Below are 24,558 nucleotides of genomic sequence, written 5' to 3'. Positions count from 1 at the left end.
ATACATTTAAGCGGGCGTGCGTGAGTACAAGCAAAACAGGGAATTCTTTGGAAGTGTTAAACTGTGGTGCATCTTGTACATTGTAATATAACAACATACCTTACCCATATTCTCTTCCTTTACAGGTTTAGCAGACAATACCCCACACATTTGAACAGGCATACGTGAGTACAAGCACAACAGGTAATTGTTTTAGGTGAGTTCCCTTATGGTGCACATGGTATATGATGTATCATGGTGTGCTGTATCACAATGTGCTGTTACAATCTTTACTTCAATTGCAGGCTCTACGGACAGTGCTACATATAAGTTTGGAAGGGCAGAGCAGAGAACAGAAACATCCAGGTAATTACGCTCTATGTTTTGCCAGCAATGCCTCAGTACTATGTGACAGATTGTATTCATGAGCATAGGCATCAACTTTAGCCATGTTCCTTTATTTTGCAGGCTTTGTGGCACAGCAGGATAAAACCGGCTCGCACTTAAATGTTCAAGCGCAAAGCTGTAACTTTGGGAAACTTTGGTGCTTCACCACAAAGGAAGAAATGCTGCCTTGCGTTCAAGGAAGAGTAAATGAAAGAAACTGTGGAGGCTGAGACACAGAAATCATGAAGCAAGGTTTGCATGCAACTCGGAGAACTATTTCAATACAGTCCAGACGTGGGCTAGATATCCAAAGCATGTGCTGAAGCCAAGCTTGTTGGGGACTTTTCTACAGGGAACAAATGGAGTGATGACTGGCAACTGGATTACATGAAACACCATCTAATTAGCAAAGTTCACAAGTATGCCCTGGTGATATTCAGAAACAGAAGTGCTGCTGCCAGGTTTGGTTATAGAGTGTGGGCAATGCAGACAGAAACTAACACTGACAATGCAAACAGAATGGAAGTGGTTGAACGACAAAGATCCCTGTCTGAGGAGATAAAGATTCTTATCAACAACGTGTTTATGGCAGTTAAGATGAATACTTCAATGTTTTCTGTCCAAGACATCCATGATCACCTAGCTTTGTATGATAAGATACCAGACAGCTGGATGAGCAAGAACTATGCCTTTGAGTTCATTGAGGCCATCAATAGCATGATACACTGTGAAGCTATGGCAGAACTTCGTAACGCTTTGTATCACACATTGATAATTGATGAGAGCACAGATATTTCTGTTACACAAATGCTCATACTTTACTTCAAGTTCCGACCTTTAACATCAACAGAGCACAAGACACTGTTAGGGGTATATTGAAGCTGACTAGTTGTAATGCTGAGGCTATCACTACTGCTGTGAAATAATTCTACACTGCCAATGAACTGGACCTTAAGAAAATAGTCATGTTCACATCCAATGGAGCATCTGTGATGCTTGGTAAGAATAATGGTGTTGCTACTCACCTTAAGCAATCCATTCCTCATATAGTTGAGCAGCATTGTGTCACCCATCGAGAAGACTTGGGAGTTGATGATTCCTGGAAGAGGGTTCCAATGATTAAAGAGATGGAGACATTATTGAGGACTGTCTACACTGTATTTTCCATATCTCCTGCAAGAAAGTCCAAGCTGGATGAAATCGCATTGGTCACTGAATGTGAAGTGGTCTCTTTTCAACCACTGAATGAAGTCCTGTGGCTTTAAAATCATTTTGCAGTTGGTGCACTAATTCGGAATTACGAGGCTATTCGTAAGTAGTTTGAGCATGAGATCGTTGAGGAGAATGATCCAGTTGCTAAATATTGCTACAAAAATCTATCAGACTCAAACTACCATGTTTCCCTTGCCGTAATTAATGACATTCTGGGAGAATTTGCATGTTTGTGCAAACTGTTCCAAAAAGCTTCTTTGACTACTGTTGAAGTTGTAAAGTATGCAAGAGCAATGATTGGCCAGATTAAGGAGCAGTATTTGGGGGACATTGTCTTTTGGAGCAGCACTGTAAGAGATCTAATAATGTTGTACAAGGAAAGGCAGGAGTTTGACAGTGCGCCTATTTTTTCTTTTGTTTCCCTTCTTTTTGAGCACATTCAAAAAAGGTTATCTGAAGATGAACTGAAAGAATGGGCAAGTTTGGGATTCCAGGCACTAGCAACACAATCTCATTTTGATTTTGGGACTGAGAATGTACAAAGACTTGTTGAAAAGTATAAAAATGTCTTGGTCCTGGATAATTGTGAAACAGCGGAAGATGTTGTTCGACAACACAGAGAATATAAATATGTTGTGGCAGAACATGCAAAGGGTGGGTTATTTACCACCTTTCAATACATGGTGAATTTCACTTTATGCAATGGTGTCTCAGCTTGTTGATGTCTGTGCGACATTTCAAGCATCTAGTACAGATTGTGAACGAAGATTCAGCCTCATAAACACTATCAAGAGTAAATTGGGAAATAGACTAGAGCAGAAGCATTTGGATATGCTAATGAAGACGAAGGCCTACCTACTGAGTGGGAAAGTTGACCTTGATAGAGTTTATCAGCACTGGAAAACTGGCAAGGATCGACATGAGAAGCAACCATGTAACCCATCTAGTGATGGCACTTGACGTGTGGGAACAGCCCTCCTTCACAGTCCATGTTTGCCTGAATGTCACACATTTCACAAACTGCCTCTGACGAGATAGCCCGACATTACTCAGTAGCTTGCACATCAAATTGTATATATGTTATGTAATTTTGTAACTTATTATGTATATGTGATCTTGAATAGGCTCTCAACATTTCCTCACGCAAAGAACAGTGCTCCAGTTAAGAACCTTTAGTAAAATCTTATGATGGTAACACCGCTGGAGTCTTGTGCTTTTCTAAACCTGAAGTGTACTTGCCTGTTCAACCAATTCATGTCATGGCCTGTGTATCCAAATTGCAAACCTGCCTTAAGACCCTTAATGTGGCGCTGTATGTGTGGAAAAGAATCGTCTTTTCACTTTTTTAAGCAAATGTTTGGAGTGATATTTGGTGCTGCACACATGCTCGGTCTGGTTCTTGGTGCACATAGCCATGGCTGCAGTGCACAGAGACCCTACATTGCTGCACACAGAGGAAATAAATTAGAGGGAACATTGGTCCTCAGAGTCCCGGGAGACATCTGTGGTGCTAGGTGGTGCCTGCTGTATGTTTTGCGCAGCAGGTGGAGAGGCCATGATGCTATGGGATCTTGCCACTTCCCAGATGGGCTGCCTATGGAGTCAAGCAGCTCTTGGATGGTGTCGTTGTCAATGGTTGAGAGCTCATCTTCCTCTTCCTCATTGAAGAGTGGGACAGGCTGCTGAGCAGGAGGCGATGTTTCTTCCTCTGCAATGTAAAGGGCAGATACTGTTGTATGTGTTTGTCCACTTTGGTCAGGCATTTATGTAGTTGACAATCAGAGTGCATGACACTTTCTATTCTTATTGTACAACATCACTGATGTAACATTTATGTTGATCATAGTTTTGGACAGTTTCCCTGTATGCCAACAGTGAGGGGCACTTTTCTACGCCCCTGCCGCAACTGTTACATCATCTGTTCAAAACTGGCTGTGGTGCTGGTTGAATCATATTATTGACAATGCAGAATTCATCTGATTAATTTGTCTTTACACTGCGTTGTGGGTGAGTCAACCTTACTCAATCACGTTTACATATTCGTTTTAGTCACTAAGTTTTGAGGTATGTGATGGCAAGTAGATGTGCTTGATGTCCCATACTCTGACAAGTGTCTATGTGTTTGAAGGTGGCCAAATCATATTGACACAGGTCATTCCCATTGATGGATGTTGATGTTCAGGCAGGGACACCTTCTTGTTCATTGACAGTCATTCCCTCTATCCAGTCATCCTTGCACTTTGGTGCATTGGCAATGGTAATATGATGCACGCAGGAGGACATAGGACTTTGAGGCTAGCTTCTGCACAGCAGACCTTTTTTGAACCTCACCGGGATTTGCACGTGGATGATACATTCTGTTCTGCTCAGGATTGGATGCCTTTGTTACTGGAAGGATGTTTACAGACATCAATAGCTATGCATTTATTTACTGTCACTGCTGACTTTACCTAAGGGCCAGTTTCAATGCATGTCAATGTGTCTTGGGCATCCAAAACCAGAACCATAATGACAATGACATACTGCTATCTGAACAACACAAGTAGATACTTTGATGTGAATGACTGCATTTTGATGAATTAGGTCAAGGTGATGTGTAGCAAAATGACATGCATTAGTGCCACATTGTGAATGGGGCCCATTGTCATACTTCACTTAACATGCGTGCAACAGGGAATGTGTGGTTCTGGGAGCATGGGAAACAGAACACACATGTTGTTGTTTTAGGGAACACATTCCTACAATGCTGAAGCCTTACACTGTAAGGTGAACAGCACCTTGGCCCTTCAGAATGTTCATTTTTGGATATATGGAAAGTGCACAGATTTGATACAAGGTGTTTGAAATGGTAGTGCAGTTTTGGAGGGAGGGCTCTCGTCCAGTTTTGGATGTAGTTGTGTGTGCTTCATTCACCTACACACATAAATGCAGCAGTTACACCATTACATTTGCTTTTTGACATTTTCCAAAACACTATTGCAACCGGACCATTATCAAGTCTTTGTTTAGTAAGGGTATGCATGCTTCACAATATTTACATGGCAGTGTTGACCCATTAATGTGGATTGAAAATACCTTGTAGAGGAGGCACACTTTCATTATGATCCTGTGGTCCTATGTACAAACATGTAATGTAACGCTGAATTACTCTTCTTGGATTGACACTGCGCTCAGCAACTTCTGTAAGGGGGCTCAGACTTATTTTCTACATTACGTTGATGCATGAAATTTTGGCATGCACATGCATTTAATGTTGCTGGCTAGCCCCAAAGCAAACATTCTTTCACTTTTGTGTATGAGTGCCTGCTTTTGCACTAGTCAACGACATGGATCAACAATGCATTTTGTAGCACAGGACTGAGCCATATTGTTGTATATAACGTGCAGTGCTACATTTCAGAAGTGACAGAGGGCTGCGTTGAGCCAAGTGGGCTGACCCGACGCTTAGTGAATTATTTGAATATTTACAATCCCCTGACACCACAGGTATGTCACATTGATTGACTTTCCTGTGGTAATAAGTGCTTTGCCTTATTTACAATGCAGCATCAATTCACTAAGTGTGGCTTGACACTGCCTTGTAAATGATGCACTCTTTCACGCTGTACTTTGTGTGAAGGTGGAGGGCAATGATTGTTGTATTGTGTGTTTCACCGCAACACCCATTGATTTGGACACTGCCTCCTATTTACTAGGGCTGCATGACTAGGAGGCAACGTTAAAATTAAGAGCAGGTAAAACCTGGTCTTCAACATGCAAAACGAGGGGAGATGTGCTATTTCTCCTTGTTTTTGCTGCATTGTACAGCACACATAGAAACATAGAAACAGCAAACCATAGAAACAGAAAAAAGGCCAATGATTGTTTTTGTGCGGGAGTGAGAGACCTTACTGCAAAAAAACATTCTTTCACTGAACACAGACACCCTTGCACTGAGTTGAGAGGGTGCTTGCATTGGTGGTAGACTGCTAATGTTTACACCAGCTCTGGGTGAAACGCAGGGCTGCATCATATTGTTATCAATGACGTGCAGCTCTGTGTTACCAAATTGGCAGAGCATGCTGTTGAGCCTAGGAGGCTAATGCAATGCTCCTCCACTTCTCTAGTCAATATGGCCCTTTGCTTCTTGATGTAGCCCAGAGGTCGGAGACATATTTGTGGTCAGTTGTCTATATGTTTAGATATTTACATGTGTATATGTGCTGGATTACAAGTCACTTACACCACCATTGTCTTTATATATATTCAAAAGCTAAAGTGACATGTGAATATATTCCCACGTACCTAAGCATCTAGAGTTTGGTCTACACACAGTGTGGGTGGGCACTGAGACATAGTAAGATAAATAGAAGCACCATTACTCCCTCACCTCAATGCCCCTGGTTCTTACTTACCCTGTTGCTGATGTAGCTGGCCATATTCAGCACTATCCTGTCCCTTGACTCCAACCACCACCTCCTCACAGATGACTGTGGACACCTGTACCTCCAAGGTATCAAGTTCCTCCTGTGGCGCTGGACTCCCACCTCCGGTCTGCAGTGCCAATTGTTAGACAGTTTCCACTCAGTCTTGTACTTGGCATCATACCAGCACTTCTTGCAGTTGGCCACTGTCCTCTTGACTTGTGCTACCGCATTCACCTTGGTCACAATGGACTGCCAAATGGCATTTTGTGTCCCCATGGACACCCTTGAGATGACAAAGAGCTGGTGTTGATTCTCCGTCACCTCAGCAATCAGGATTTCATTTTCCTCCTGACTGAATATTGTTTTCCTTTTCCTCTTCCCATGGGACCCTGGTTGGTTATCCTGGATGTTAGGGGATTGATATCTCCAGCTGAACTGGGTCCAGTCGGCTCCATTTTGCTTTCAAGTATTTATTTTTTGGTGCTTCGCGGGCTTTTGTGGTTTATTTTTCTTGCGAAGCGTTAAGAAAGTGTTGTGACGCTGAGTAATGTTAGTTTTCTGGCCACTGACTGGCCAGCCGTCACTTTTTTCATGTTAGCGGTAAGATTTTTATCACTGTGATGTTAGTGTTTGCAGCAACATTCGCAGCCGCAAGCAGATCCTATCACCATGTAGCGACATATTGTAAATACGTTGGTACTCTGGCGATAGTTTTCGTCGATGCACAGTGGTAAGAAAATTGTCGCTAAGCAACACTAACTTTGCTTACCAGCAACTCTTGTAAATATACCCCACAGAACTGCAATTGTTACATTTACCACCTTGGTGCCAAATGGTTTTGATATTTTTTTTGTTTGAATCAAAAACATGAATACAAGACATTATAAATACCATAAGTATCTTTAATCATAATAAAAGGATTAAAAAGAATGAGCACAGCATATTTCTTTAGATTTGTATCGTTCTCTGTAATGTTAAAATATTTTAATCTATTTGTAAGAAGAAAAACAAATTAAATACATGTTTTCCCAGCTTGCTGCATGTACACCAGGCACCATGGTTTAGGTCCTGCACTTTTTAAAATAAATCAGTGCACCCTGGGAGATGTTGCCTGTTTACATTAATTAATTAAAGCATCTGTCTAAAGTGATATGTAACAGAGGAGTTCTACAGCTGCATAAGCAGTGTTTGGTGTACATGGTGCAATCTGGAAAACCAAAGGGTGTCCTATAAGTTTAACGAAAAGAAGTTGCCGAATAGCATTGTTCTATATGTATGAATGTCACAAAGAGGCAAAGAATGTAATAGAGCGCCCTGCAACATTGTTGGAAGATTTGTAATTTCAAAGACGGCAATGGAGAGTAAAATATTTTAACACCCAGTCTGGTAGATTCTGCCAGCTAAAGACAAAAAATGTAATGAACATTGACACCAGTCTTTCTTTTACCTGAAGTCTAATTTTATCAGCAAAGGGATACAGGATTTATTGGGTGATTTAGACCTTGGTAGGCAGCCCACTAGTATTTCAGGTCAGTGGATGCTATGGCCTTTGCTTCCCTGGATGACAAGCACCTGCCATATCAGAGAACCTACCATGTTGGTATTTCGAAAGCCACCATTGCAGCTGCCACTGCTTCTTGAGCCTGCTGGGCAGAGTACGCTATTTTCCAAATGAAACCTCTAAAGTGCTGGTTGGTGCTGGAAAATAAACAAAATGGCTATGATAAGAAGGGAATATTCAGCCTGTGCATTAGGACCATTAGCCGATATCTGTGCCTGGCTGATGAAGGTTATGAACCCGAAACCGGTCCCAGGATGCTTAATTCCAGTCCAGAGAAGACATGGCTTGGCAGTTCGGGCTGGACTGTTCCCATGAGGCACAGGGTCAGACTGATTTGCATATGGCCATGTCTGAACTGGGGTGGTGGAGTAAGCTAAAGAATGATGATGGATTAAACCCAGATCAATTGACTGGGGGTGAGTGTTTGATTTGCTCTAACGCTCCGTCCATCATCCCCTTTGGTATCGCTTTGTTCGCCCTAAATTGGCAGGGTATGCCCAGACGTGGGTCCCTTGCTCACTTTGCCACTGGATTCAAGATAGCCAGGCTGATGAGCGTTATGAACCCAAAACCGGTCCCAGGATGCTTGCTTCCGGTCCAGAGAAGACATGGCTTGGCAGTTCTGGCTGGACTGTTCCCATGAGGCACAGGGTCAGACTGATTTGCATATGGCCATGTCTGAACTGGGGTGGTGGAGTGAGCTAAAGAATGATGATGAATTAAACCCAGATCAGTTGACTGGGGGTGAGTGTTTTATTTGCTCTAACGCTCCGTCCATCATCCCCTTTGGTATCGATATCTGTGCTTGGGACAACCATTTCTAGTCTGACGATCCTGTCCAGAGAAATCTAGATGACGGTCTCACTCCACTCTGGTGCCCCAGTGGAGGATGGAATTGGTGTATGTCACCTTTGTATGGTGGTTTGTAGATATGGGTGCCCAGCTCCCTGTAGCTAGCCCTTGCATTCTAGAATGTTTCTTATTTTGTTTGGCGTTGATTACTTAAACCATTATCCCCCGTTCCTAATTTCTACCTCCATCCTTTTCTTGCAGCCTATTTTCTACTGTTGCTTTCTTCTTGACACAAGATTACCCGTGTTTTCTGTCAACCATGGCTTTATTATGGGGAAAATCACTGGATTTACAAGACTTGTTTCACCTTTACTCTCTCTTGGTCATACCTTATGCCTTTACTTTCTACTGTCACATCTAGCACTTTAGGAAAGTAGTAACTAGAGATAGGTTAGAACAACACTTCTCAATTAATGGCTGTTGGACCCGGCCTCGTAGAATGGCCCTACGTGCCCCCGCACCACCGAAACCTGGTACCTGCAGCCCAAACACACGGCCCAGCCGACCCTCCCCACCAGGACACACGCACCGACCCGGACGTCCCCGTCCATGGCCTCTCTCCTTTCGGCCACCCCGGGCCCGCGTGCCCACTTCATGCAGCAAGATGGCCGCCCGGCCCCAGCGCGACCCGGGCCTAGAGGCGCCACTCCGGCTGGAGGACATCACGCTTCCTGGGGATGAGAGAGGGAGGAGCAGTTTCTATCGCACCTCTGAACTCCCCTGGGACGATGGGTTTCGATCGGCCCTCCGGCCTCCCTGAGGGCTGGCTCCGTGCCTGCTGGGTGTCTGGGACTCCTCCCGACCTGGCCCCGAAAGGATCAAAAGACAATAGCAGGAAATCCCGACAAGCGATCCCCAGGTGACAAGACCCCTGCCTGCACAGACTCCGGACATCAAAGAGGGGTCGACCTATAACAGGGGGTGCTCTGGGTCTGTCCGGCAGATTCGACGCTGGAACAACGAGAGCCTGCCGACGTGGTCGCGGCTCCTGGAACTTGGACCCTCCTGAGCCCTGCTGAGTGACTCGCGGCTCCCTGAAGATCGTAAGACCTCCGAACTTGTACCTGAGCCTGCTGAGTGACTCGCGGCTCCCTGAAGATCGTAAGACCGCCGAACTTGTACCTGAGCCTGCTGAGTGACTCGCGGCTCCCTGAAACTCGTAAGACCTCCGAACTTGTGCCTGAGCCTGCTGAGTGACTCGCGGCTCCTTGAACCTCGTAAGACCTCCCAACCTGCACCTGAGCCCGCTGAGTGACTCGCGGCTCCAACGGACTCTCACGGTCCCGCCGGACCCCGACTACAACCACGTATCCCCCAGCTCGAGGATTGTGAGCTGTGCGCCGGATACGTCCCTGCCTTGAACCTTTACCAGAGACTGGCCCGCTACCCCCTACCCCTTCCGAGACTCATTGAGCCCGTGCTCACCTTGTACATATTTGCAGTGATAACCTACTTGATAAAGATTGATTTCTAAGAACACCCGGTGTGGTCACTCTGTGTCGTGTGGTGCCAGAAGTACGATCCTAGATACGAGATTCCTCCCCCTGGGGAGTCTCCCGCCAGTGCCCGGCTACAATACTTCGAGGGTGGGTCTCAGGGTAGTCAGGACCCCCTTCCCGGCTCCTCTGAGGTCGCCGTCTAACAATGGCTTACCAGGTTTTATATGTGCATAGGTGCCTTCAGATTTGTCTGTGTGGGTGCCAGTGAATCCGCTGGCATGTGTGCTTGGATCTCTGTAGAAGAGTCAATCCATGTGTGCATGTGGATTTGTGTATATATGTTGTTATGTTCTACTTGTATATTTTTTAAGGCATTCATTGAGTTAGCTTAGTGAGTTAAACAGTAAGCACAGTCATTTGCAGTAATTTGGTTTTCACAAGTTCAAAATTCAGCATGGCACACTAATAGTTCCACCCTCCTGAAAATTTGGAACTTAGAACAATTAAATGTGTAAAATTAAACAATCTTAGTTACAGTGATTTGAAATTGAAGTAATATTGTATTAATGCTCACAGTTAGTCCTAGGAAGCCACTAAATCTGCCCAGGACTGAATACTGCCACCACTTCACCATCCTCCCCACTATGCCCACTGACAGTAATGATTACAGAGGGCCTGATTTTGATTTCAACTCCTTCATAGCGGTGAAGGATATCCATCTGCTGAATTATAAATCCCCTAGGCTATTATAGCATTTATATTTCGGCAGGCGTGGTATCCATAACCATTGTTATGGAGTAACCCATCTGCCAAAATCTAAATCAGGCCCAGAGTCAGCGGGATCATTGCTGTAGGATAGTGAGGTGTTAATGAATATCATCAAGATGGTGCTATCATGGCCATGCTAATGTTCTAGGTTCTTTTTGGCATCCTGGCATCAGTGCCCTGAGGAATAGCCAGGGATTCACTCCTTGAGGTGGTACACAAGCACATTAGTGGCAAGGGAATATCAGGGATTTCACAAGGTCAGGTAATCTGAAGGAATATTATTGATCGCAAGGATTACCTTTCCTGCTTCCAGGACAGAAGGGGAGCCTAGAGGCCTTGGATTTTGTGTCTGGGAACTGAGTGGGGTATGCCGCTGAAACCTCACGCATGAGTTATGCCAGCAGGGGATAACTGCAATGGTGACATTTGAAAGTGTTGGCGGGAAATAATTTAGGGGTAAGATTTAAGTAGCGAGCAACCACTGCATTTTTATTTACTTTCACCATGTCATAATTTTGAAAACTGTGTATCCCCACGATGAAGGCCCAATTGCACCCATAGAATCACAATTACAACGAAATATGTGACCAGTGTCCTGTGCACTCTCAGAGAGGCCAGTGATTGGATGGCCTTGTATTCTGAACACCTTTTTGATCTACTGACAGACCCTCTGAGAAGCTCGCAGAATTATTCTTGTTTGTTGTGCCCTTTCAACAATGAGAACCAGGAAAACTAGGTTGAAGGGTTTAGTGTGTATTTCATTTTAATTCTTGTCAATTGTCTCGCGCGGCTGTGCATGTATTGTATTGATTCAATCTGCAAGCTTAGTTCTCCGAACGTTTTTCCTCGGCAACATTATTGACATGACCTGCTGAGCAGAAGCATTGGAGGTGCCGAGCTCCTTAAGGTGTTTCAACTTGTGGAATGATTCTTGGATAATTACAACCTTTTTGGTGTGTCCATTATTCAACAATTTGGGTGATGAGTTGAGACACCATTCATAAACCCACTATTTTTTTTTTCCCTCTACATTTTCCATTTTTTTAATCCTTCCAGGAAATACTTTATCTATATATTTGATCATCCTTATCAAGAGGAATTCCTACTTCACACAAGGAATACTGCTTCATTGCGGAGTGTTTATTGTGGCATGGTTTATGGATTTTGCTTGGCTCTGCTGAATGACTCACCGGGATACTTTGCAACTATTGAAGGCATTGTACAAATCTGGGAGCCATTACCAAGCAAAGATTCTTCCCCTCCAGCATTCAAAGCTTCGTCACTCTGCCGACAGTAAGGTTCCGGATGCTCTCCGTCATTCGGAGCTCTACGTCAGCCTGTGTGTACGGCGTGACCTTTCACACATCATCACGGAAGGTCACGCTATGCGACACCATTTTGATTCATCTAAATAACATGGAGTGACGTACGTCCTGGTTTCTAGGGAGTTTCTCTGCACATCTGCACTCAACAAGTATTTAGAAGTCGATGCTTCTATTACGGACTTACATGTGTGATGGTAACTGTGTTTTATTTTTTTTCCTACCATCAGTTTTGAAATTTATAAAGGAACCAGTGAAATATATAAAAGGATTATAGTAAACTAGTACCTTGTGGTGAAGATTGGACACTATATTCAATTAATTTCCTTATTCAATGGTCAGTTTGTGAAATATTTAAAAGGATTATAGTGAACTAGTTCCTTGTTGTGAAGAGTGGACACTATTTCTGATTCATTTACTTACACAATGGCTTCACAGAATTTTACCTTGCAACCACCTCAAGCCTTTTGGCCAGTAGGGAGCAGTCCTTGCATGGAATGGACTGAATGGAAACTTATTTTTTAATTTTATCAATGCCAGTGATGAAGAACATAAGATGTCCCCTGAAAGGAAAAAAAACCTATAGTTTTACATTCATTTGGGCCTGGTGATCTAAGAGCTTATGAAGAAATGACTAAAGGGGTTGTAAGTGATGATGTCAATAATTTCAATGCTATCCTTAAAGATTTTGATAACCATTTTGCCCCCAAAGTCTGCATAGGTATTGTTAGATATAAGTTCTTTTGCAGAAAACAGGAAGTTAATGAATCCATAGATAAATATGTTTCTTCCTTAAAGCAATTAGCAGATGATTGTAAGTTTGATAACTTACAAGATCAGTTTATTAGAGACCAGGTTGTCATGCACACCAGACATCCTGCCATTCAAGAGAGATTGTGGATTAATGGAGAAGCCGAATTAAAAGATATTCTAGCTGTTGTGAGAAAAGCTGATTTATCTAGTTGCAGTGCAAAAGTGCTCAACTCTGATAACAAATCCAATTCTGAAGGCACTATTATTAAAATTAAGAATAGGAGTGTTGATAAATCTAGAAAGCTTAGTCCCAAGAGACAAGATTCTCTAAATAAAGGTAGTAATTTCAGGTGTTATCGTTGTGATAGCAGTTCCCACTTAGCCTCCAGCAAATTCTGTCCTGCTTTAAAACAGAAATGTTCTAATTGTAACATTGTAGGTCATTTTGCAAAAGTTTGCAAGAGAAGAAAGAACCCTAAAGTAAAATGAGTGGATGGGGAAGTGTCCAGTTCCAGTGATGAAGAACAGTTAATTAAACATGTGTCTCCTCACAATTTAACAGAATATGACAATTCCAAGAGTTATGATTCTAAAGAATTATTTCTACTTAAAATTATTGATAAGAAAGTTGATAACAAGAAGAAAGCTTTGTGTTCAATATCCTTAGGTGGATCAGTGTACTAATGTATGCAGACTCTTGGTCACCTTATACTATTGTCGATGAAGAGACGCGGAAAAACAAATTTGCCAATAAGTTAGGGCAAGAGTTAATTCTACCTGATATTCACCGGGATGGTTTTTCAGGTGAAAAGATTGATATAGTTGGTTTTCCCTTTTTGCTGTTCAGATTTATAGGGATAGAATCTTTTGAGAAACTATGTATAGCAAAGAAGTGTTCAGCTGTTTTAGGATGGAATGATCAATGTAGTTTCGGCATAATTCTCAAACCCAATAATGAGGATCCAGTTATAATACTGGCGACAATATGGAATTATGTAAAGAAATCCTAAACAAATTTCCTAAGTTGTTCTGTAAAGAATTGGGAAAAATTGATGATTTTGAACACTGTATTGTTTTAAAATCTGATGCTTGTTCTAAGGTTCACAAAGTTAGACATATTCCCATTCTGCTTAGTAAGGAGGTAGAAGTGGAACTAGAGAAGTAAACTAAAGCGGACAATATTGAACCTAGTGAATCCTCACAGTGGATTTCTCCAATTGTCGTCGCCCAACGCAGCTATGGCAAATTGAGACTTTGTATTGATTTAGGCCATTTAAACAACAATATAGTTGTTGACAGATTCCCTTTACCTAAGATTTCTGAAATGTTAACCCTCATGAAAGATGTTAATTGGTTTACTACCATTGACTTATCAGCCGCATACCATCAGATACCTTTAAGTGAGGATAGCAGGTCACTTACTGCGTCTGTTACTCTGTCAGGTTACTTCCAATTCAAGAGGTTACCGTGTGGTCTTGCATCTGCTGCGGCTATGTTTCAAAGATTAATGCATCAGCTTTTTGGGAAACATGATAAAGTGCATTGTTTCCAAGATGATATTTATATTTTTGGCAAGGATAAAGAAGAATATGATGGTGTGTTGAGGGAAGTTTTAAGTATTCTAGAACAAAAAAGTTTTACTGTTGAACATACTAAGTGCAAATTTGACGTGAAATCGATTGCTTACTCGGGGCACTTTATCAGTGGTGCAGGGGTGTCCACCAAACCTGCATTGGTGGATTCTATTGTTAATGCTCCTCACCCTAAAAATAAAGATGAGGTTCAATCCTTTACTGGGTTGGTGGAGTTTTACTCCAAATTTGTACAACAGTTTTTAAGCAGAATTTGTAACATTAGACAACTACTCAAGAACTGAAACATGTTTTTTTGGAGTGAAGAATATAACAATGAATTTGTGGACCTTAATAAAGCCATTGCGAATGCACCTGCCTTAAGTAGTTTCGCTTCTGATCTTAATAATTGCATTACGCTAGCAACAGAGGCTTAGGTGGAGTACTTTCTCAAATTAATCTGGAGGGTAAAGAATGTATTGTCGCTTATGCGTTACGAGCATTATCACCAACTGAAGAAAGATTTTCAGTTATAGAAAAGGAGACTCTTGCATGCATATGGGCTTTAGAGCATTTCAGAGTGTTTGTATGGTGAAAACCTTGCACTGTTCGAAGTGACCACAAATCATTGGTAAGGTTATTAACTACTGAAGGATTGTTTAATGCCTCTGCCAGGATAGCCAGAATGTCATTAAGATGACAAGATTACATTTACAAAATTGTTTATGTTCCTGGCAAGGAAAATGTGGGCGCAGATTTTTGTCACACATGCCTACTAAATTACACGACAGCCCTGACCGTGAGTGCGAAAATGTTCAGGTTGCTTTAGTTCATGACCAAGGTCTATCTATTGTTAAGAAGGATGAATGGGTACAGTTATATAATGCTGACAAAGTCTTACAACAACTAGCAGTATTTTGTATTGTTGGATGGCCTAAAACAAACAGAATTTCTAAAGAGTTAAAACAGTTTTGGGAGATTTGTGATGAATTATCTGTACTCCACGGTAATGACTTAAGAGGTGAGAGAGTTATACCCCCTTTATTACTCAGATTGTGCATTATCAAAATGTGTCATGAAAGTCATGGTGGGATCGTCAAAACAGAACAAAGGGTAAAACAATGGTATTGGTGGCCAGGCAAGGATTTAAGTATTGAGAGAGTAGTAAGAAATTGTGTATGGTGCGCAAATTTAGATAAGACCCATGTCACTTTAAAGCCCGAGATGTCTAAACCTATTATTCCTAGACAACCTTGGCACACTGTTGCTATTGATAGCATGGAGCCAATTGGCACTCAAAATAAATACATTTTATCACTCATAGATATTTTTTCAAGATCGGCAGTGCTAAAAATTGTGGATAAAGTAAATTTCGAAGTGATTTTAAAATTTTTAGACAATGTTTTTGTTGGTGAAGGACTGTCTGCACTTCTCATTAGTGATAATGGAGTTCAATTCACCTCTAGGATTGCGAAGGATTATTTTGAAAGAGTTGGTATGAAACATCATACTACTTCCTTATACAATCCAAGTGGAAATAGCATGGTGGAATGCTTTAATAGAGTCCTAAAAAATTATATTTATTCTGCCATTACTAATCACTGTGACTGGGAAATGCAAATATTTAAATCTTTGTGGATGTACAGAACCACACCACATGATGCTTTAGATCTTTCACCATTCGAAGTAATGAGAGGGAGAGCAATCAGAACTAAGTGCAAATCTGAGTGGTATTTAATACTAGTGTTCCTGTGGATATTATAAGGTCTAGAATTGAGAGAAAGAATCTTAAATACAAGGAGGCCTATGACCTCAAGCATGGCATAAAGGCTTGTGATATCAAGGTGGGAACTTCGGTCAGGGTGAAAAAACTATGGAAAGTAAGGAAAGGTGAGAGCCATTTTTCAGAACCTATGAAAGTAGTTAAAGTCTTGCAGTTCAATTAAATGATGGCAAGGTCTGGAATCTGAAACGCTTTGCTGTGTTGAAAGGTGACATCAATCTGTTTGAGAACCGTAGGGAACAGTAAAGTTATCTCTTGAAGAGAAAGTTGCAATCTTTTGATATCTGTAGCAGAAGCTCCAAAAAAATGATGGTGTACACTGTTCCTAATGTTCACACGGATGCCAGTAAGAGTCATGTAGAACATGATTCTGAACCTTCTATTAGGAAAGATAACAAAGTAATCCTGGTTCTTGTAATGAAGGTGTGGATGAAGGAGAAGGTGTGGATGAAAGAGGCCTCAGTAAATTCATTTGCACTAAATCAAAATGTGTGGATGAAGGAGGTCTCAGTATGTGCATTCGTACAAAACCAAAATGGTTGTCAGACTTTGTCTGTGATGATTCCTCTATATAACACCCTTTTTTAACAAAAAAATTGTAAATTCTCTAGAAGGGATGTGTTGTGTGTTTCTTGTCAATTGCCTCGCGATGCTGCACTTGTATTGTATTCATCTGTAAACTTAGTGCTCCAAACGTTTTTCCTTGGCAACAGGCATTACTGACATGACCTGCTGAGAAAAAGTATTGGAGGATCCGAGCTCCTTAAGGTGTTTCAACCTGTGGAATAAATCTTGGATATTTACAACCTTTTTGGTGCGTCCATTAATCAACAAAGGGTCCATCGGGGAAGAAGTGAGTGACACAACACAAAGGGAAGATGGAATACAGGTGATGAAGTGTTGTACTCCTAACCCACTTCCTGAATTCCTGAGAAAGTGCACATCAATCAGCTAACTAGGCTCTTCCCTCCATAACACAATGTCCCTCCTACCAGTCAGAACTAAAAGCTTTTCTCCTCCCTACACCAGTGCACGTGTGAATTTCCACCATAGTCTGACACAAGGTGAGCTCTCTTACCTGCACCAGAAGCAGTTGTATTGGGTTCTGTGTGGTAGATGAACCAGGAACATCTTTTGTTTGTTCAAAACAAAGGTGTTAAGTAAAATAGACACGGAGTTTGGAAACAGTATATTATTTCATTGACTACATGTGAGAGGAAATGGTTTTTGAAGAACTTCCGCTTTAAATATGTGACTCTACATCAGAGGCGCAACTAGACCCAAACTGGTGCAACAGTCTTTTTTGGCTCCCCCTACCCCATTTCCTCCTTTTCCATGAATTCCTTCACTACCACTCACCAACAATGCACCTCATCTCTCTATAGCACCTTTCTGAAAAACGTTTCATTTTTTTATAGCGCTACTCATAGTTTACTCATGCTCAGTTCTGTGATCTGCATGGTACACGTTCTTTGTATCAGGCACATTACCCTCTGTGGAGTGTGGGTGGCAGGAGTCCCCATGTGAGTGCACTGTGAGCGATGTGACAGTGTGAGAGTAGAGTAATATGAGTGACTGCAGGGTGAGTGAGGTGACCATATCAATTTGGGGGTGGATGTAAGTGCAGAGTGGGGCGAATGAATGCATCATTAGTGATGGGCTAGTTTGAGTAAGATTGCAGATTGAGCAGTAAGAGGGACAGGTGAGTGAAGTGTCACACGTGCAGGGTGAGTAGTGTGCTCGTGTGACTACAGGGTGAGGTACAGGGTGAACAGCACAAGTACATTTTGAGTGCTAAGTGATCACTGTGAGTGCAGGGTGAGCGGGTAAATGGTGTGAGTGCATGGTGATAATGTGAGTGCATTGTGATCGCTGTGAGTGCAGGATGGGCATGAAAGTGAAGGGCGAGAATGAGTAGTGAGTTGTCTGAATGCAGGGTGCATTCCCAGACACTTGAAGTAACGGCATGTTATTGACGGCGTCGGAGGGTTTCAGATATAAGTTAAACTATTGCTATTATGGCATTAAAGCCATATTTTGTTTTCAACACTTATCTGTGCATACATCTGAGAGCAAATATAAATAGAAAGCACTTTCAATTGTGTTCTAGGGCTGCCTGATTGATCCATGACTGATATTTAAAGGGAACAAAAACAGAAAAGTCACATTACAAATGAATACATACTTTTTATTTATAACCCTATTTAGTTTCAAGAGGAGTTATTTGCAGGCTATTTAAACAAAACATGGCTGGCATTTTTCTTCTGGCAATCATACTTTATATTACTTTTTATAAAATGCATTCTTACACTATGGCAGTAAATGTAAAATACAAATGTAAGGAATAGGCAGAGTGAAGGCCCAGGGGGTACTGGAACCAGAAAAAAAACTGAGCCTCGGTAACCAGTTTACAAAGGTATTTAAATGTGCAAATGTTCTTTCAAGACATGTGAAAAACTCGGGCGTGCCGGAGATAAGACTCCAGACACTGCCTAGCCAAGCCACAGCAGCTCTAGCAGTCCGGGCTGAGACACACGGGGGCCTGAAGCCATATTAGCCCTACGTGTGTTGTGCGCCTGCTCTACATAAAGGATGAAGGGGCAAATGAAAAGTTCTCTCTTTCTGACTTCCACTCAAGGTGAAGTTAGCCTCTTAAACGTGCGCATTTAGGAGCAGATTTACAAGAAACTGACGCATCTGTAGAGATGTGTTAGTTTCCCTGCACCAGCCTGCGAAACCCTTACGCCACCATGGATGCACCGTATTTACAATACAGCGCACTATGGTGCAAGGATTGACATTTGCGTCAGAAATTCTGATGCATCTGTTGGAGCAAAAGTCATGCATTGCTGTAGTGTTCCAAGCACGACACAACTCCAGCGATGCATGTTGAGGCCTATTCTCACTATAATTCGTCACTCCTTACGCCTACTTCAAGCAGGCGTAAGGATTTGACGCATTAGCATCCTAGAAGTGGTGCAGTGAAATCTTGTAGATTTCACTGCGTCACTTTAACGAGGTTTTCCTGCATGGGAACGCCCACCCTACATACATTATACCTGACGCATGTTTAATGTGATGCAGGGCTTTGTAGTGTGACACATCTCCCACACATGTTGTAAATTGGCCGCATTTTTTACGGCGGCGCTGCATCACAAAAGTGATGCAATAGTGGTGCAAAAGTACCACAAGGAGCTTGCCCCTTAACTATTAAGCTAACTGGCGGAAATAAGACAATTACGACACATCTACAATGCTGAACCTTCTAATTTGCCAACAGCCTCCTAGAAGCAGCAATCGCTGTGTAGCACAGATGCATGGGGCGGTCACTGTCATAGAGAGATAAGAAAAGCTAAATATAATTACAGAATCAAGTGCAGATGATAGTGCTTAGCTCAAAATAGAGATGTGTTTTTCAAAAAGATCTGTTAGAACTTAGAATGTTAGGATTTACAGGGTAATTACACAGTGCAGCTTATCCATGCTTCCAATTCAAAATGTATTTCAGAAAAGTCACGATTTTTATTGTTTATTGAATCACAATTGCCACTTCTTGCATCGTTGCCGAATGATAAAAGGCACGAGTCAACCTCGCTAGCGTTTCCACCCTGTGATCCCCAGATTATACAAACGCTACTGGCACACCACACAGTGGCCCAAGGATAAACAAACATCAAAACTGTTGTCTGAACATTCAGTCACTGCAGAACTATTAAATGAAATCCGCATATCTCGGACATACAACAATTTCAGAACTTTCATTTAAAAAGCTAGGGGATTTGTTGAGATGAACATACTTTCCTTTCACAAAAGAGCAGCGACCGACGATGCAAAAAGACAGTGCTTTTAGCGAACGAAATAGGGCCATCCATTCGGCCTTCTAGATCAATCCTCCTTTGCTAGAATTTCGAGTTGGGGCGAAGTGTTACTGTGCAGCTTTGCACCAAAAAACTAGAGTAACGTATGCAAATTGTGCCTCCAAAATGGCGCTGCAACCCACTTTTCCCGAGGTCCATAGCCCCATACCAGTGCATCTGCCTCTCGAGCACTCGTGCTGTCATGGCCGATGTCAGAGGCCTCCTAAATATATTCGATCTAAGAGTTTAGAAAGCCTGTTCATGCGTTGCAGGTCGCACACTGGTATCGCACTGGTTGCACACTGGTACCCCAGCTCTCCTAAACCTGACTTTCATGTAATCAGTGACATCTCCTTTGGTGGTTGGCTTCCTGCAGCCAACGCAATGCTTTCCATTCCTGGAGCTGCTCTCATGCGGATTTCAGCGGTTTGAGCAGGCTCACCCGGCACTTCTTATGAGGACAGAGGCCTGTGCCTGCAATTCCCTGGCAGTTTAACACTACAGAGTTTGGGGCGACCTGAAGTGCGCATGCCTGGCCGGCTCAAGACTACCATCCTGTCCGAAAACAATCAATCAGGAGGTTTATAAAGTGCAGGCTGCTCACCCGGTGCAGGTCTCAAGGTGCTGAGTGAAAGGGGCAGGGGGTTCCGGTGACCCTGGAGGTTTACTGAGTTCCATCGAAGAGCCAGGTCTTGAGGTCCTTCAGGAACTTTGGGAGCGTTGCAGTCTGTCGGAGGTGGAGAGGTAGGGAGTTCCATGCCTTGGCCGCTAGGAGGGGGAAGGAGCTCCCTACAGTTCTGTTTTTCTTGATCCGAGGAACCGATGCGAGGGAGAGCTGGACCGAGCGGAGAGAGTGTTGGGGAGTGTGGAACGAGAGGTGTTGTGGAGGTTCTTGTGTGCATGGGTGAGAAGCTTGAAGGTGATTCTCTTCTTGACGGGGAGCCAGTGTAGGGTCCGTAGGTGTTGGCTGATGTGGCTGTGGTGCGGTAGGTGGAGGACTAGTCTAGTGGCGGCGTTCTGGACATTCTGGAGTTTGTGGGTGAGGTTTTTGTTGATCCCGGCATAGAGTGTGTTGCCGTAGTCCAGTCTGCTACTGATGAGGGCTTGTGTGACAGTTTTCCTGTGTTGGGGGGATCCACATGAAGATCTTATGGAGGAGGCAGAGGGTGTGGTAGCAGGAGGAGGTGATGGCGTTGATCTGGGGGTCCATTTTGAGTTCAGAGTCCAGGATGATTCTGAGGTTGCGTGCATGGTCCGTGGGGGAGAGGGGATCCCTGAGGGCAGGGGGCTACCAGGTGTCTTTCCAGGCATCGGGGTGTGGGTCCATGATGAGTACCTTGGTTTTGTCAGTGTTGAGTTGAAGGCAGCTGTTCTTCATCCATCTGGCAACGGCTTCCATTCCATCTTGAAAGTTGCGTTTGGTGATGTTGGGTTTGTTGGATAGGGAGAGGATGAGTTGGGTGTTGTCTGCGTATGATGTGATGTTGAGTCCATGTGCTCTGACGATTGATACGAGCGGGGCCATGTAGATGTTGAGGAAGGTCAGCCTGATGAAGGATCTTTGTGGGACTCTGCAGGTGGTTGGAGTTGGTTCTGAGAGAAATGAAGGTAGTCTGACTCATTGCGTTCTGCCGGAGAGGGTAGAGAGGATCCAGTTGAGGGCCTAGTTCTGGATTACCATGTCGTGTAGTCTGCGGACTAGGGTGCGGTGAGAGAGAGTTTCGAAAGCCGTGGAGAGGTCTAGGAGGATAAGGGCCCAAGTTTCTCCTCTGTCAAGGAGGGTGCGGATGTCGTCTGTTGCTGCAAGTAGAGTGGTTTTGGTGCTGTGGTTCTTCCTGAAGCCTTATTGGGAGGAGTTGAGAATGTGGTTTTCTTCGATGAAGGTGGCGAATTGGCTTTTGACAGCTTTTTCCATAACTTTGGCCGGATAAGGGAGTAGGGAGATCAGTCTGAAATTCTTGAGGTCGGTGAGGTCCCCTGAAAGTTTTTCAGGAGAGGATTGATTTCGGCATGTTTCCAGTCGTTGGGGAAGGAGGCGGTCTCAAAGGAGCGTTTTATGATACGTTGAAGCTCGGGGCGATGGTGTCTGCGGCTTTGCGTAAGATGGGGTGGGAAAGTGGTCCCTGGGGGCCCCGGAGTGGGTGTTCTTCATTATTCTCGGAGTGTCTTCAATGCTGAGTGTGGTCCAGCTGTCTAGTGATGGCTGCATGCTGCTGGGAGTATTGGGAGGGGTTCCTCATGGGGGATGTTGCCATTGAAGTTGTTATAGATGGTCTTGATTTTGTGATGGAAGAAAGTGTTGAGCCTGTCACAGAGGTCCTGAGAGGGAGTGATGTCTGTGGACTAGCTGTTGGGTTGGGCGAACACTTTGATGATGCTGAAGAGTTTCTTGCTGTTGTGTGTGTTGGTGAGGATTCTGTCCTGAAGTGCTTTCTTTCTGGAGAGTCTGATGAGCTTGTGGTGGGCATCAGTAGATGTTTTGAAGTTGTCAAGGTCTGTCTGGGTATTGGAGTTCCTCCACAGTTTTTGAGTCGTCTGCAGGTGCGTCTGGAGTTTCGGAGTTCGTTGGAAAACCAGCTGACTTTCTTGGGGTGGGCTTGGAGGCTTTTGGGGGGGGGGTGGTGTTGACGCAGTCGGTGACATGCGCACTTTGCACTGATATTTTTCAAGTTATCACGCTGCTCCCACCAATCGACCCCACCCTCATGCTCCCGCTAACAGTGGAGGCCGGAGGCACATATGATTAAATGGTAATAACCATTTTATTAATTTACATTTACCTGCTGTGCTTACTGCAGGTGAGGCGATGTTCCGTTGCCCTTTAAGAGGAACCACCACTAGATCCCTCTATATCATCCACTCCAAAAAAGGGGGGAGGACAAGCATCATGGCGGGGAGAGACTCTCCTACCGCATGTCCTTCTGGCATTGCTTCCCAGAAGCACAAAGACAACACGCATGACTTACCCCACTTATTGTCATCCTCTTACCACACCTTATCATAGCTGCTCTCATCCCTTATGGCCTTCAGGTATAAAATGTTGATCCTCCACATTGGGGAGTGTGCTTCAACGGTGATGGGAAGTGTCTCACCCTGGCACGGGAAATTTAAAAGGATTTCACAAGCGTACTATACTTGCAGACAGGAATGAATCCTGAGGATTTTCTAAACCATGAAAAGACGGGGTTCTACCACGGGCTCTGAGATAGCAGATCTAACCACAGTCTTTCCACCCATTAAAACTTGTAAGAATTGTGTGGGAAATTTCTTCACTCAATCCTCACATTGCTAGGGTTTCCGGACAACTAGTGAGGTCTGAAACAGCCATTTGCCTGTTGTTTTCTCTGCCTCAAAGACGTCTTTCAAATGGATGTATGACGTTACAACGCATACTTTTACAACGCATGCACTTACAACGCAATTTTTACAACACAACATCCACTACAACGCATTCCATTACATCGCATGACACTACAACGCATTTTTAAAAACTACCTTTACAACGCATTCCATTACATCGCATACCACCTTTACAACGCATACAATTACAACACATAATATTACATTGCATTTAAGGTAAGTATTGGATAGTATAGGGGTAAAAATTACTATTCTAACTCCAGGGGGTGCAACAGAAGGGTAAGTGTTGGATAGTATAGGGGTAAAAATTACTATTCTAACTCCAGGGGGTGCAACAGTAGGGTAAGTGTTGGATAGTATAGGGGTAAAAATTACTATTCTAACTCCAGGGGGTGCAATAGGAGGGTAAGTGTTGGATAGTATAGGGGTAAAAATTACTATTCTAACTCCAGGGGGTGCAACAGTAGGGTAAGTGTTGGATAGTATAGGGGTAAAAATTACTATTCTAACTCCAGGGGGTGCAACAGTAGGGTAAGTGTTGGATAGTATAGGGGTAAAAATTACTATTCTAACTCCAGGGGGTGCAATAGTAGGGTAAATGTTGGATAGTATAGGGGTAAAAATTACTATTCTAACTCCAGGGGGTGCAACAGTAGGGTAAGTGTTGGATAGTATAGGGGTAAACATTACTATTCTAACTCCAGGGGGTGCAACAGTAGGGTAAGTGTTGGATAGTATAGGGGTAAAAATTACTATTCTAACTCCAGGGGGTGCAACAGTAGGGTAAGTGTTGGATAGTGTAGTGTAATATTATGCGTTGTAATGGTATGCGTTGTAAAGGTAGTATGCGATGTCATGGAATGCGTTGTAAAGGTAGTTTTTAAACATGCGTTGTAGTGTCATGCGATGTAATGGAATGCGTTGTAGTGGGTGTTGCGTTGTAAAAATTGCGTTGTAAGTGTAGTGTGTTGTAAAAGTTGCGTTGTAAAGGTTGTTCCCCCTTTCAAATGGCAACTGGAGGTCGATGGGGCCTCTCTCTGCCTATGTATAATAGTGTTCTAAATGCCAATATTACAAAAGTTATTATTGTACATGTGTGTGTCCGTTGGCAAGCACTATAGGTAAGTCAAGCCTACGATCTTTGTCAATACTTGTACAGACTTGAACAAAACTTTGCATACTGAATAGAACTACTGTAACACTATTCAATAAAATATGAAAATATAAATTCATTGCTCATCCGAAATCCTACCCCAAAGAATTATTACATGTAAAAATTGTAGTGAAAGCTTACTTAAAGTCATTTGA

At 43.1% G+C, this 24,558-nt stretch overlaps 1 pseudogene; it reads left to right on the top strand.

Annotated features, from left to right (window-relative positions):
- Positions 1-753: 753 nt before the first annotated feature.
- The window catches only part of LOC146861610 (uncharacterized), a 35,471-nt pseudogene continuing 11,666 nt past the window's right edge, over positions 754-24,558 (top strand).

This window comes from Triturus cristatus, chromosome 3_1, assembly GCF_964204655.1.
Source record: "Triturus cristatus chromosome 3_1, aTriCri1.1, whole genome shotgun sequence".
Classification (NCBI taxonomy): domain Eukaryota; kingdom Metazoa; phylum Chordata; class Amphibia; order Caudata; family Salamandridae; genus Triturus; species Triturus cristatus.
Note: the sequence above shows the minus strand (reverse complement) of the source record. Positions and strands in the feature narration are given on the sequence as shown.